At 39.7% G+C, this 15,786-nt stretch overlaps 1 protein-coding gene across 1 annotated transcript in view; it reads right to left on the bottom strand.

The window, feature by feature from the left end:
* Positions 1-14,916, bottom strand: part of WDR17 (WD repeat domain 17) — a 65,012-nt gene extending 50,096 nt beyond the window's left edge. Inside the window, exon 1 of the mRNA XM_040597897.1 lies at positions 14,824-14,916. The gene's annotated coding sequence lies outside the window, so the exon portion shown is untranslated. The remainder of the gene's footprint in view (positions 1-14,823) is intronic.
* Between the last annotated feature and the right edge of the window lie 870 nt (positions 14,917-15,786).

The following is a 15,786-nucleotide window of genomic DNA, read 5'->3' as shown; positions in this document are numbered from 1 at the left end:
TACCACAAAACGATAAAGAATTTTCAGTTCTTTATACGGACAATCAAACTGCAGTTTCTAATGTAGGTCTCTAAACAGTATTACTGAGACTGTTACACACTACTTCAAGCAACTACTTCTGGGCAAAAGATGAGCAAAAACTGACTATATTAATCATGACAGTCACATGTAGAACAATGTAGAATAATTACATAGGTTTATGCACCTACTGCTCTAAACAAAAGTTAAACCTTTCGTATTTCCAGGAGAATTTAATCTAGGTAGTCTAGTGCTTGTAACAGTATCAGGTTGTACCACTATGCAGTACCATTCTCTGTGAAAATCAAATTGTTTTTCTATGTTTTGTATGCAATTCAGGGCACACAGACTATCTGTGGCACCCAGAGAATCAGATTAACGAGACACAAGAGAGTTCCTTGCAGAAGGCTTTGAATTTTAGCAAGATTCTTCTAAAATGCCAGAAACCTCAGCTAGACTCCTACAACCCACATTTGCAGATGACATTTCCTAACTTAACGATAACCTAGCAAATGTTCAAAATGAGTGTACTCAGTTATCCAGACGCTGACTAGCAAAAGAACACTATTATTTAAAAGATCATTCTAAATAAACAAGTGCTCTACTAGTGTTTGCAGCCATTTTAAACCTCCACAATAAACTCGGAGTCAAATAGCTACTAGAATTGTTTTAACCACAGTATCTCTGGCTTCACAAGGGAAGAAGTTGTGGACCTCTTGCTGAAGTCTGGAAAAAGTTTGAATTCACAGTCACAGCCTCAGACTGTATTTTACAGAAACAAACACTTGACATTAAAAACAAAGATATTAATCTAAGATAGTTACCCTGCTTAGAAAACCTAAGGCCAACTATTTAACCTTTAAAAAATAGTAACTTGTGGTAGGTCTTACAAAGGAGAGTTTCTGACTGTCTTGACTATGCTACTTGTGCAGTTTAATTAGAATATCCTTTACTGTGCAACTTTAACAAGATAATCTACAAAGCAACACTAGGGCTTGAAATAGGGCATGGAGAAATGCTGGTATTTCTAACATCACATCCCCGGCTATGCTGAACTACATACCTAATCAACCCAAGACATCCTATCTAGCAGTGGTAACAAAACCATCATCTCTAAGTATTGGTTAGTTGTACGGTACCAGAGATCTAGTCTTCAGATACTGTTACGTAATACAAAGAAATACATACAACCATGTCTGATCTCAGCATAAAGCATCTAAGCCTCTGTAAGAATATTGTTCTCGTCTTCCAGCCCAGAGCTACCACAATCACCAGAAAATTGCTTTTCTGCTGGCAAATTGCTAAGATGCTTCTGATTTCAGATAAAGTTACCTCTTGACACATGTCACTCCCGAATCCCTGATGAGCAGCTCTTAAAAGATAACTCCACATGTGGAACAGTCATATCATGAATAACACGCAAAATGAGAACAGTGGAGAAGTATTAAAACCTGCTAGTTTTTAGTACTTATAATCATATAGCTGGCATTACAGAGTAATACACAATAACACAATTAAAGCAGCTCCTGGCCTTTATGTTTCAGTAGCATCTCTAATTCATTAGCTAAGAGTATACTATCAAAATGAGAAATAAAAATTACAGAAATATATGGTTACATAAAGGAGCCTGGTATAGTGAAAGAAATGTGACTTATATTCACCTCTCACCATAAACCTATGAAAGCAGCAGTAGATCAAGCTTGCCCAAAACATGCAGTTAATAAACATTAAAAAAATCCAAGATATACTGCAAATGTTGCTATAGTAACAACCTCTCCTCCTTGGAAAAATGTTCATAAAAATATACAGATATCCAATGTATAACTTGAAAATTACCCTAGGTGAATCTGATGTCTCCCAAATATTTTTTACTCAATTACTGTTCATAATTATTTTAGTTTACTCCATGCACAGTACATTAATTCCTCCTAATACAATACAATTAAATGTTTGATTTCTATCTCATTACATACTAAAGAATTACTACTCATTAAATTATGCAACCTGGAAAAATGCAACTAGGTGGCCACTAAACTTCCAGTATCTTTTATACAGTTAGCAACATTAATTTGCAATAAACTTCATTTTACATGTGTTTATCTATGATTCAAGACGTTCATCAAAACTACTAAAAATCCCTTCTTAGCACCACTATGGGAATATTACTTTTGGTACTAGTAATATATTAAACAGCAGCTTAAAGAAGAAAAATATAAAAGAAGTAAAAGAGAAAATATTAATGTAAACAATTCTTACTCGTTGTTGTCCTTCATACCAATCATCTTCATCAAACCAGTGGGAAATATAAGTCATCCAAGCCATGACAGAAGGCAGAGTTGAAATAAAAACTAAAGGACCTGAACACATGTAAGTACAACGATCCTGTGCTAAAATTTACTCAACATTATAACAAACTACCCAAAGATCAGATCTGAACTCTGATATGATTCTACATTAATAAGCTTTACATTTATAAATATATAATCTAAAATACTTCAACAGCAATTTAAATGCCACATGTAATGGATTCTGAAATGGAAAACAGAAATCAACACTGAATCAATTACTAAATTTTATATTCCAGTAATTTAAATTAAAACAGGTTAGTGCTTCAAGCTCCATTTTACAATGCTTCTGAGCTCTGAAAATGAGATGCTGTTTGAGTCTCCATAAAAATTATTTTCCTTTTTTTTCAAATGTACTGTCTGTAAGAAATGTGGTTCAGTGCACAAAAGCTTGTATTGAAATGTAAAATACCTTCAGAATCATGGGGAGCGCTACGTTTTGGTTACGCAGGGAGGGGTTTCAACTGGCACAGTAGGAGGAGCCACGACTATCAAACATCTTATGTTTAACATTTTTTTAAAAAGAGAAAAAAAAAAAAGCATGAGAAAAAGATCTGCATCTCCATTGTTAGCAGCCAGCAGAGCCTGAAGGGCTCAGACACAGGCACCAGCACCGGCTGGAAAATTTAAAAAGCCTAATTTTCACTAATTCATTGTAATGCATCTGCTTCTTTTCTCTCCTTCAGGAGAGTTTCACTTATCTGACTGTATTTATTCCTTCTGCAGCTAGTTATCTTTTTCTGGTATGCTCCCAAGTTTTACATCAGATTTCACAGTGCATTATACCAATGAGAACAAGACGTAAAAAGAGGAATAAAAGCTGTATTGTTCACACCGCAACTGAGTACTGCAGCAGCACACCTCATCAACTGTGCCGTTTAGGAGACATTATCATACAGATCTTCCTGACTGCACGGTTGCAGAAACTGTCAAATCCTCAACAGATATTACGGAGACCTAAAAATCACCAGTTTCTTCGAGAAATCTACAACCCAGGCAACATCTGCCTTTCTGTACTGGGTTAACAAGCTGTTACCCAAAATTCCTAAGAAATGCAAAAGCCAGACTGTGAAGTCAATTGTTTAATCAAGAAATAAACTAAACAAAGTAAGAAAAGAACAGTTGGAAGTACCAGATACTAATCTAGAGTTACTGGTTAACACTACTCACCATTTCCAAAGAGCAATTCAGTATCATTACCCGCACACGTAGTTTCCAATAAGGCTATTGTATACATTGTATAAGTAAACTACATTCTCAGATACACAGTGGGGAAATAAAGAAAAGCAGCAATACTTTTCCTTTCCAACCTCTTACTCAGAAATGACATCCAAGGGGACCCCCCCCCCCACCAAACAACAAACAAACCACACAAAATAATAAAAATTTTAATCAAGAAACCCACTATATTTAGGGGAAGCAGCATTCCCAGATTAGCAGATAATTATTATTTTTTTTGTGCAGTTATACAGTCCTCCAGAGGAAAGGATACATACAGAACAGCACACAGAGGTATTTCCCATCATACTGCTGAAATTTTTCAGGTTACTTGCCCTTTCAGACTTTGGCTCAAACATAAACAATGCAAAATACACAAAACTGCATGGTCTCATAATCCTATATTTCCCATGTAGTTTAATTCAGACATCTTTATACATACAGCTGAAGAAATGCCTCACTATATCCATGGTCTATGACTAAATGATAAAAATGTTACTGATGTACCACTCCTATGAACAAAAATTTTACAATTTGCTAAACAAATCCTATCCACATTGTTACTGCTTGTTACACCCCAAAATCATAGTTTAAAATAAATTAATACCGGCGCATTTAGGAAAGCCTTTGCTTTCAGGCTGCTCTGTCTGTTATAAGGTCACATATATATAGCACATATATTCAGAAGCTTGAGCAAAGTCTAACATGTAGCTCAACAATAACAAATCTGTTTGGTTTACACCTACAGCTGTTCCACAATGTATGTGAACTGAATTTTCTAGTCTCAATACCAACCTATTAGAATGATGAGTCTCTCAAAAGAGACTAACACCATGGCTCACATTTTCAGAATCATCAGGAGAGCATGGGCTAAATTAATACGGATACTGTATTAACTGGTGCTACCTTGGGCTCAAAGGTACAGATGCAATTCAAATAATCACAGGATAGTCAATGGGAACTTAAACTGCTTAAACTGATTTGTTACAATTACCTGTAAATAAAGTAAAAAGCTTTGTGCTAAATTATACTTGAAAAATGAAGACAAGAAAGACTAGTAGATGCAAATGCATCACGGGTCCATTGCATTTGTTTGCCTATTCCATCACTCACCTCCAGCTGCTGGAAAAATTATTATACTATAGGTATAATACTCCAGTGGAGGATGAAGGAAACTACGTACTAAATATTACAATAAAAATATGAAAAATCCCAAAGTATTCCATCCCTTAAATGTTTATAATTAATCTTATTATAAATCTTATTAAATGCTTTATAAATAACTTAGTATGCACTTAACCCAAAGCCCAGATGGTACGTTTAATTAAGTGTTCTTTGCAATCACTTTTAAGGACAACAAAACATATTATGATGTCAAAGTCAAAAAACTGGATTTTTGTTCAAGCACTGAATGTTAATAGGAAATTTTAATAGATCAGACCAAAAGAGACATCTATACGGCCTTGCAATCAATTACCCAATAAATGTATTTGCAATATCCCAGAGGGGATAAAAAGATATAACAGATCTTATTCATTTCATGCAGAAACAACTGTTTAATTCTTCAGCTGACAAAAGGAAATGGAATGAAGCTGCATCAGGGGAAGTTCACTTTCGATGTTAGGAAAAGGTTCTTCACCAAGAAGATGGTTGGTCACTGGAACAGGCTCCCCATGGAAGCGGTCACGCTACCAAGGTTATCAGAGTTCATGGAGCACCTGGAAAATGCTTTCATTCATATGGCTTAGTTTTAGGTAGTCCTGTAAGGACCAGGGAGTTCAGACTCAATGATCCTTACAGCTCCCTTCCAATCTGAGATAATCTGTGATCAAGCCTCTGCTGTAGGTATTTCACAATCCTCTCTTTGGAACATTTCAGCCATAGTATCATTTTACCCTTTTCAGGGTCAGGACTTAACTCCTAGAGGGAACATACTGGTACAGTAACTGCATTTTAGAAACGACGGTTGTTACGCATATGTAATAACTAATAGCTAAATATATGCTACAACAAGAACAGTACTGTCAATGTATGTTACAAGTCAAAAAGGTCTGTCACTATTTAGCATTCACAAATATTATCTTCTCATCATTTGAGGTGGAAATTGCAATAGCTATTAATGTTGTAATATAAGATTTCTAGAGAAATACATATAATTCCAAGAGCATACTTTAAAGTAACCCAAGATATCTTGCTGGGCTCCGCACTTCAGCTTATTTACATTGCCATGTAAACTTGAAAAGGCAAGTGAGATACACAAAAAAAGCCAACTAAAAGCATACAAAAATAGCATTCTAGATTTAATGCAGTTCTGGGTCACTTCCCAATGCTTAGCACCTCCTGCATCCACAGTTGTATTAGCACATACTCAAGTACAATGTCCAGACTGTCCACAGCCCTCACCAAGTCCCACTGTCATACTTGGTTTGTGTCTCAGGGCTGTGAACGAGCCGGTGTGCTCAGGAGAAGGCCAACTTCTACAATGCCAGAGAGGCAGCTGGACAATACAGGACCACGGACTCTGCTCTCTCCCCTTCACGTAATTGTGCAGCCTTTATTCTTTATTTCTCAGTCTAGACTCCGAGAGAGACTTTCTGTTCGGAGCAGGGCCCTTACCTGCCTGCAATAAGGCCAGCAGAAAGCGGTGTAAGCAGGCTACTTAGCAGAGTATGGCAGCCGGGAGCCAAAGGTGACCACAAAGTATGCAGGGGGTGATCTTGCTGACGAGGGACACAATCCCTCAGTACTCAAAAACAACAGAACAGGGCTAGTGATGGTAACCAGGTTCAGCTGACAGTCCAGTGATCACCAGGTAAGTTCACAGGGCCAAAGTAAATCCAAGATCACGACAGGAATTCAGCAGGGCACGGTCGGAAGCAGCAAGGCATTACAGGCAGGCCCAGCGTGGCTATGGCGTAGCTCAGGCACAGACCAAGGCAAAGGCCTGAGCGCCGGTGCAGCTCTAGAGCCCCGAGGTGGAAGGTGCATGGATAGAGGCCCCCACAAGATTTCTCCCAGCTTCACTCTTTCCACACAGTCTGACCTAAGGTTACTCAGCTGCACCGTAGCAGAACTTGCCTTGGAAACAGACAGTTAAACCCCTGCCATGGGGAAGAAAGGGGGTAACGGCGGAGACTGCAGAGCAAGAATTATGGGCTGGTCAGGCCAATTAAAGCCTGTACGTTGGTGGAACAGATAATGCAGAGGAGCAACACTCGATGCCATAACGTCATCAGGTCAAGCTTACAGTCTTGTAAGCTCACAAGAGGTCACTACACTGGCATTCTGACCTGGGAAGGGCCGCGGTTTGGGTGCCTATGGCCAGTGTCAGCTTCTCACGGTGTAACGCTGCGGTGCAGAGCAGCTGTTGCTGGCCATGGTTCTGGAAGGTTCCTCTGCTCACAGAGTCTAGTGTCCCTCATCTCAACAGCGTCATGAAAACCGGTATCTTGCTGCCATGACAGAAGATAGAAAACATTCTTCTAGAAGGCAGTTTCTCTTTTTTTTTTTTTTCCCTGTATTACTCTGTTTGGTAAACTTCAAGTGAGGAAGACAGACAGAAGTGGAACAAAAGATGGTTCATAAGGTGAAAGCTACACTGTGGAGATGGAGGGGGTGAACTGTGGAGCTCCAGAGTATTCCAACAGCTGCCTGGATGGTGAGTGCACCAAGCCCACCAGCAGAAGGCTGTATAAATGGCAGAGACACTAGACCTCACAGCTGCAAGCTCCACAACTGTGAGTTACAGGGATTCAAAGAAGCTTGCTGACTCAGGAGAAGAGTACAAAACAGGCAGATGAAGGAGACTGATGGAGTACGTAGTTTATTAGCTTGATGGGTCATACAGGAGGTAATGTTCATATAAGGCGTTTCCACCTTGCCACACAAGCAACTCCTATGAGGATCGTAATGCATGTAGCGACCACAATTCTAGGATCTGCGATCACAAGCAGTGATGTGCCACTGTAGGATATAGAGAATGGACAAATAAGTTTAGGAATCCTTCACATAAAGTGTTGATACTGGGGAAAAAAGGTCTATACTCTATGCTAAACATTTCCCCCCCCCCCCCCTTCAGATTTACTGGTTCGTAACGCGTATAGCCTCAGAGATATTGACTGAGATTGCAGAAGAAATGTCTTCTCAAGTTTATGAGCATCATCTGTCAAGGACAAAAGAAGTCATACATATTCACAGAATTACTGCCTGAGGAACACTGTCTGAAATGACAACGGATCAATGTGGCCAACAATACAACGTTCTTTAATCCTTATTTGGATTCCTAAACCAAATTATTCTCAAAAAAGTTCAGTATTGAACTGATCAATGTGATTTCAGCGCCAGAAAGTTCTCCTAACTTCCAGCAGGAGAGGATTTCATTCCAAGTAAGGACTTTATTGATGATGACAACCTTCAGTTACCTTAAGCGTGGACATTAGGCAGGACAGAAAGCTTAAACCCTATGAAATTTCCTCTAAGATATGATCCAGCAGTAGTAAGATAGTAATTGGGTTTTGCCAACGGGTTTTAATGATTCTTCCTTATAAGGAAGGATGTGCAATGTGTAAATAGTGACAGTTAGTGGAGGTTACTACCCGCATTACCACAGATAGAACAGGTGAATACTTTGCCCCAAAGTTTGATTGACTAGGCATAAATACAAAAACCCTAAACCAGTCAGAAAGATAAAATGGAAGTGATCCAAATTGTGATGCTTTAGGATAAGAACATCAAAATGCATGGTTCAAGTTCAGTGCTACAGAAGTCGATAATTACAAAAAACTTAAAAAATAATCAATGTTTATCTTCTATTTGTATTTGATATGAAAGTTGAAGTTACTTCTGGACACTCCAGTACAGGTATCTTCTTATTATGAGTAAGCCACTACCCTGCTCTCTACAAAAACATGACTTTAAAAGACTCTGAAAGGATATGCCGAAAAATATAGTGGCCTCGATCTCTACACACTAAAAGATATCCCCAAATATAACATACATGTATAGTTTACCTTGAAAACAAAGGATAAAATCAGTAACATTAAGTAGGATTCAAAATTAAGAATTGCTTTCAATTAATAGACTGTATTTACACCTCAGAAATCGGTATTTTAGTAAGCTTGTCTCTAGATTCACTATACCCATTTCCATAATGAAACTAATTCTCTGTCAATCCACATAGACATTGTTTCATAGTACATCCCATCATAGCTCTAGAAATTATCTACTGAATTACTATATGCTAAAGATTAACATGCTAGAACTTCCCATTTTCTCTTCTAACACATTTTGAAGCCACAAAACTCATTATAGGAGTTAACGTTGTTATAACTTAAACATAGAACAAAAAAACCCCCAAGAACAAAATACTTTAAAAAAATCCTTAAATTACAAGAGTATAAAAATTCATTAATTTCATAATTTATACAACATTTTGTAAACTCGTTACATTAAACAGCTACAGTGAAGAACTCAGTTAAAAAGCTTCAGGTTTTATTTATTAATTAGTGCTTTAAGAACCTTTATATTGAGAATATGAAGCATGTAATGAACCCAAATACCCTGAAATAAACATGAAAACACAATCTTTACAGTAAGGCTGTGCAATAAGCAATCACATGACAATGACACAGGAAACCTGTATCTCTGTGTTCCTATGTCACTTGAGGTCAGTTAAGAATCAGATTTCCTCTACTCTTTCCAAGCTGTTCAGGGCATAAAGACAAGCAGGGCTTTAAATGGTTGCCCTTTTTATTTTTCCCCTCATTTGTCCCTTCCCCACAAGCTGTATGGATTTATCAGGACAACATGACATACAGGATAGCCAGGCCACCCTCACAGTGATTACAATAAGCTGTTAGTAACAGATGTGCAACACCATCATCATCACCAGATCTGGACCAGGATGAGACTTTAGAACAACCTTCCCAGAAGAATACAAGGATAAAAACATAGCTACTTTTAAGACTGAGCTTTATCAGTTTATGGAGGAGATTAGGCTCTAGCTGCCAACAATAGCAGTGGATTGGACTTGATCACGTATCTTCCCAAGGACGTTCTGTAACTGGATCTTGAAAAAAGATTCAATGAAATTTCATAGCCTTTTTTTCTAAGAAAATAAATCAAAATCTTTTAAGATAACATATAAATGAGTATGTTTATATATACAGTATCACTGTTACTATGGCTTACCAGATGCTTCCATTTAAGTTCCATGAAGAATACAAATAATGTTTTAAAAAAGGGAAAGTTAAATATCTCTGATTTTCAAATTCCTCGGTTAAAAAAGACAAAAAGGGCACACAGCATATATGGAGAAAAATTACAATCTTATTCATAAAGCTATGTCTATACTGAAATGCTTGTCTCAGTTTCATAATTACTACACATAAAATTTGAATGTACTGAAAGCTGAAAGGTGCCCCAGTGTCATGATTTAACCCAGCAGGTAGCTAAACACCACACAGCTGCTAACTGATAGTTCAGTCTGCCAACAAACAGTTAATATTGCAAGAAAGATGTTGCTTACGTTATTTGTGTCATGCTCACAGGATTTATCTACATCTACCCAAGTCATTCCATTCTAACATGTTCTTTAAAAACATGTTATATTATAATAAATTTAGATTATGATAGCGCAAATCCCTGTCTGGGATGATAATGAACACAATTGAAAGGAAATATTTAAATAATAATCACTTTTTAAACTACATTCTGCTGATTTGGACATTAACATAATAATACTTGTTATTTAATTTACATTTAAGTACATTTCTATGGCAGATATAAGAAATAACAAAACCACTTCCTCGGTATATTTAACTCAACATACCAAGAATTTTCTTTAGCAGAAAAAAAATTCAGCATCTGAAGCACAAACAAGCCCACAGAGAATGTAACTTGAAAGTAGGGGGGAAAAAAAAACTAAAGAAAAAAGGAGAAAATTCTCTCTAGCTGTGAAGCTCAAAGTAGTATTTAAAATCCCTCATATCTGGTCATGTCCCTATGCTATTCATCACATGTATGTACTTGTTAATGGATTTGATGAGCTGAGAGGCTGAATAGCCAGTGTGGATGACATCCAGCTGTATATCGTCTTGTACAAACCGTATCCTGTCACACATCTGCTAATAATAATTTTCCAAATTTGCAAAACTAGCTAAAGCTGGACATAGGTAAGACAGAGCTGACTTTATTAGAAAAACAGATCTACTCTTGAAAGTTTGTCTCCAAGTTAATGTTATAAAACATGGAGATTTTCTGCCCTAAGGATTTTTACAGAGCAGTCAATTTAACAATTTTGCTTACACACTTCAGGGGCCCCTTGTGCTCCAATAACCACAGAAGCATAAAGAACCATGAAAAAACAAACACCACAATCACCTCCAAAAAAAAGAAACTTCTTTAACTGCAACAAGATCGCACTCCAATCTTGGGAAACCTGAATGGAATACAACTAAATGTCTGTTCATAGCCAGCAGGTTAAATATAAAAAACATGCTGCAGATTAGGAACAAATTATTACAGAGGTCTTCTCAACACTAACCTCACACTCCAAAGTGGAAGTGTTCTTAATTTTTATTTCCTGGTATCTTAACTTAGGTATGGAATTGATCTCTGGGATCTGACATACTCAGTTTCACTCCATCATTACAGTCTCCCACTGCAGGTATTTTCAAACAATAGGTAACAACTAGAAGGGGAAGTTAAAAGAATTAAAATACTAGCATTAATTAGTGCTCTTCGGCCTTGATTTACCTATGCTGTGTTTGTGCGAGTCGAGTCTAGCATAACAACCGCAAATGATTCTTTAACAAGATTGAAAGAAGGAATACAGAAGGTCAAAACCAAAGAGATTAGGGTTTAGACTATCAATAAACTAGGCAATTTATGTCTCATTAAGAGGCTACTGAAGAAGAGGCAAAACCAGGTTGTCTAATGGCACAAGTAAATACCAACAATTACATCCAAGACAGAAACAAAATAGACCTTAAAACATACAAGTCGAAGGGATGGGGTAAACTCTATCCCCCCAAAAAAACCTGCACGTACATACAGATGATTGGTTTCAAGAGACCATGAAATCAAGTACAAACTACACAACTACTGTACAACAGACAGAAGGGAATCAGTCAAAGAGAGAGGGGAAAAAAAACCCTACAAAAATCGGATGTGATAAACCATGGGAGAAGTATGAGCCATTAATGGGATGTCGCCATGAAAAGATGTACAGTGAACTGTTAGGAAAGCTATTTTCAACACAGAAGGAAGCCTCACACCATTATACTAGGTAATGATACACTACATTTGGTTAGCGTATTCAGGAGAGATGGATTTAAACATTTTAAATACAGCATTTGAAAAAAATGATGGGAGAAAGTAACTACCAGAGATACAGAAGCGTTATTTAAGTCAAGATACCACACAGACTAAGCAGCTGGGTTCAAACTGGCCACAAAAGCTGGAAAGTAGATAAAAGGTTCCCGTACCTGAACCGAACTTCTAGTCAGTAGAAGCATTAAGCAAAAAAACTTCATTAAGTAGGGAAAAGGCAGTATTAACTTCACCCACGTGAGACACAATATACAGCCCAAGAAAAAAAGATTACAATACTTTTCCATTTCAACAACCGGCCACTGACTAGAAAGATTCATCACTGATGAAAATTTTAGAAATGACTAATTATCAACTTGTCTGCTTACACACACCTTCCCATATAAAACTGAACAAGGTAGGTCAAGTGAAAAATCTAAGAGGAGCTTTAGCAGAGGTAACAGTGCAATTAAGGTCATCGCCATAAATGAAAACACCACCGAATGACAGAAAGAACTGGAAGAGACGAGTTCCCACACTTGAGACTGTCCTGAGAGCTAGCATATGATATTGTTAACAACTATAAAAAAAAAAAAAGAAAAAAAAAAGAAAAAAGGCAAAACTGTACAAGCCTTTACTGCTAATCTATTAAATCCCACACACTGCAGCAATTCTCTAACTGGTGCTAGAATAGGATAAGGAATAAATACCCGCAGTGGCTTCAGCCAGGGTGTACCGATTATAGGACTTAAACGGGGAAAAGCCGCCGTCTTTCTCCAGTGCCCAGAGCACAGCTCAGCTGCTACCATAAATAACTGCCAGCCTGTACCACACTATGTCACTGAACTGCCTATACCCCTACACTGGTGAATTCTCAGTTCTCGTAGCCAAGTTGCTGTAATTGAAATGTTATATTGATATTTGCTTCTCTTCTTGTGCTGCATACTTTTGCTTTATATAGCAAAATATGTCACATGATATCTTCACCAGGATTTGCTGGAAGGACTCTTATTGTCCACATCAGCCGACTGCCAGATTGCAGGAAGACGAACTAACGCTTTCCCCAAGTTACCTCCTATTACCACTGATAGAAATAAAATACTGTCTAATGGTCCATTTAACTCAGTGGGCCAAACTCAGCGAGTACTTTCTTATGTTGTTCTTGCTATGAGGAAAAATTCCACATAGCAAATGGCCAAACGGCAAGTTTATCATTGTGTTATGGGTCCTTTGAATAGCCAGATACACAATGAGTCCAAGACCTGGTGTAATAGAACACACAGAATGACACTTCCGTTTAAAGAGAGATGGAAGAAGGCAGCAGATACCTCATCGGGGGAATAATTAGTAAGTTACTAGAAAAATCAGTAAGTAAAACAATGCTTCCAAGACATTTTATATTTTTTGCATTATCCGTATTACTCCATACACACTCCGTACTACCTTTGCAGTTTCTTTAGATCACCATGCCTCCATATGGGTTACAACAATTAACCAGAGATGACTACAGTCTTAATTGAACCTTTTGAACAGCTCTGATACACAAAACATAAATAACAATAACACAAAGTTAGCTTCACCGATTTGCTCAATGCACTTGCTCTGTAACAGAAACCTCAAAATAGATCAGTAACCTATACAGTTGCGTCTTTAATCAGGAAAGAAACTGCACAACCTTAATTAATTTCCCCTGGTTACAGGCTACAGAAGAATTATGAAGTGCAAAGGTTAGCAATTTGAACTTACTTTACAACAATGGGAAATATGCCGTACTGTGAATAACTTAAGCAAAATAAAATTTTGCTAAAGTTTCAAGAACATCTGATTGCTTATGTGTTTATTATCAGAATTCTCTGTCCTAAATGCTCTCATGAATAGCAGGAAACTGCATAATGTCATGACAAAATTTTTCAGTGAAGGATAAACCCAGAAAGCTCTACATGCCTAACACAGAAGGGATTGAAACTCTACTATTAGTTAGAAAGAGACGCAATGGACCTTCTAGCGCACGGTGATTTTGAAAGACTGAGTACATAGGATTCACGAAGACAGTCTTGAAACAACCAGTTTTGGGGCTTGAAAAGGAAATTTCCAAGTATTTACGTTCTATATCAAGCAGTGGTCAAGCCAATTATTAGGAACAGTATAGTCTTTATTTATTTTAAAATCCAGGATTATGATTTGTACTACAGCATTCCGAGCAATTAAAGATCTCAGTCAGACTTTCGAGTTCATGCCTGCATTTGCAAGCCTTTCAAAAGTTTCTCAAATTGTTGCATGACTGTATTTCTATGTAAAGAACATCTCTTAAGATATCACAAGAATTTATTTAGCAGAAGAAACTTTAAATACTTATTTATTTACAGAGCCTGCTGTCTTAAATTTGTTCTCCAAGACTTTGTTTGCTTAACCTGTACTTTGCTTTTGTACTTGAATATTTTTTTAAAATCTGTAAGCTTGTTTTTGCTCCCCCTCCAGCACTTGTCCCAGCTGGGAAAAGCCTGTGAAGTATGAGCAAGCCCGAAGCCTTCCCTTCCCTCTGCGGAGGGCAGCGTCTCCCCCGGTCTGCTGCTCCTACAGACCGCTGCCTCCGCATTTCCTGGGTTTTACATCCGCGTTTCCACACAGGCTGGTTCGCACAGCCATGCACACACTAGAGAAGTCCCCAAACCAGTGTCAAACCCCAGCAACACCGTCAGCCCGGCCCTGGATACTGCAGACAACGGCCCGAGGCCCCGAAGGCTGCCGGGGCCCCCCCGGCCGCAGGTAGGCGCAGGGCGGCGCGGCCCGGCCAAGCCCCACCGAACCGCCGCCCGCGGGACAACCGGGCCCTCACCCAGCTTTACCGCCCGAGCCGGGCCGCCAAACGCCGTACCCACACCGCCCGCCCGGCCCGGCTGCCGCGCTCGGGGCCCAAGCCGCCAGCCCTCACCTGTCCACCCGCAGCGCCGCCAGCGCGCCCGCCGCCGCGCAGGAGAAACACCGACCCCGTCTCCCGGGCAACCGGCCGGCCCGCCCCGCCCCCGGGGGAGGTGCCGGCGGGCGGAAGCCGGGCGGCGCGCGGGCCCTGCCCCGGAGCCGGCGGGCGCGCGCGGAGTGCCGCAGCCCCCTGAGGCGAGCCCGGCGGCGGGTCGCGCGGCGGCCGTTAACGGCAGCGCCGCCGTGGCCTGGGAGGCGCTGAGGGGGCGAACCCCGGCCCCGGCTCCGCTCCTTCGCGCGGGTGTCCCCGGGGCGGTAGCTGGGAGAGGGCAGGCTGTCCGCAGTGCCGCCGAGGGATCGGAAGCCAGCCTCGGGGGGAGGGGCGCTCCGAGGGTCTCCGGGCAGCGCTGACCCCCTGGCGACACCGTCGTCAAGCTCAGCACTGTAAGATGACACGAACCTCGAGCCATTTGGCTATAGCTGTGCCTCGTTCGCAGAGAGCGTTGCTCCATGCTGAGGGACCGCAAAGAGCTGCCGACGACCCCGTCACAGACCGAGTAATCCCACCGCAGGAGTAACAAACGCCTTCCCCGGGATCCGACCCCACCAGCCTGCGGCCATCAGGTACAGAGGTGGACTTTTAATCCACAGACATTTACTGGCCAACATCTGCTTGTTCTTCTCTTCTGCTACTCCCCTCCTTTAGTTCCTGCACAGAACTTGTCTACTGAATACCTTTTTCCTTTAATATTGTTCAGGCAGAAAAATTTGCTGATTAACTCACTACATCACCATTACTGTGTCAGTGTAATAGTGGGGAGGTAGCCCATGAATTGCAGAACTACAAAAATAGGCCTTGATTTCTTTCATTAAAGCTAAGTCGTGATTTCTTTCATTAAAGCGAACTCCTCTGTAGCTGCTACCTATGCACGTTCAAATAAGAAAAAATCTCTTCTTACTCTGTTCTCTGGAAAAA

This window comes from Falco naumanni, chromosome 1 (assembly GCF_017639655.2).
Source record: "Falco naumanni isolate bFalNau1 chromosome 1, bFalNau1.pat, whole genome shotgun sequence".
NCBI classification, from domain to species: Eukaryota; Metazoa; Chordata; class Aves; order Falconiformes; family Falconidae; genus Falco; species Falco naumanni.
The sequence above is the reverse complement of the archived record's forward strand: the minus strand, read 5'-3'. Positions and strand labels throughout refer to the sequence as shown.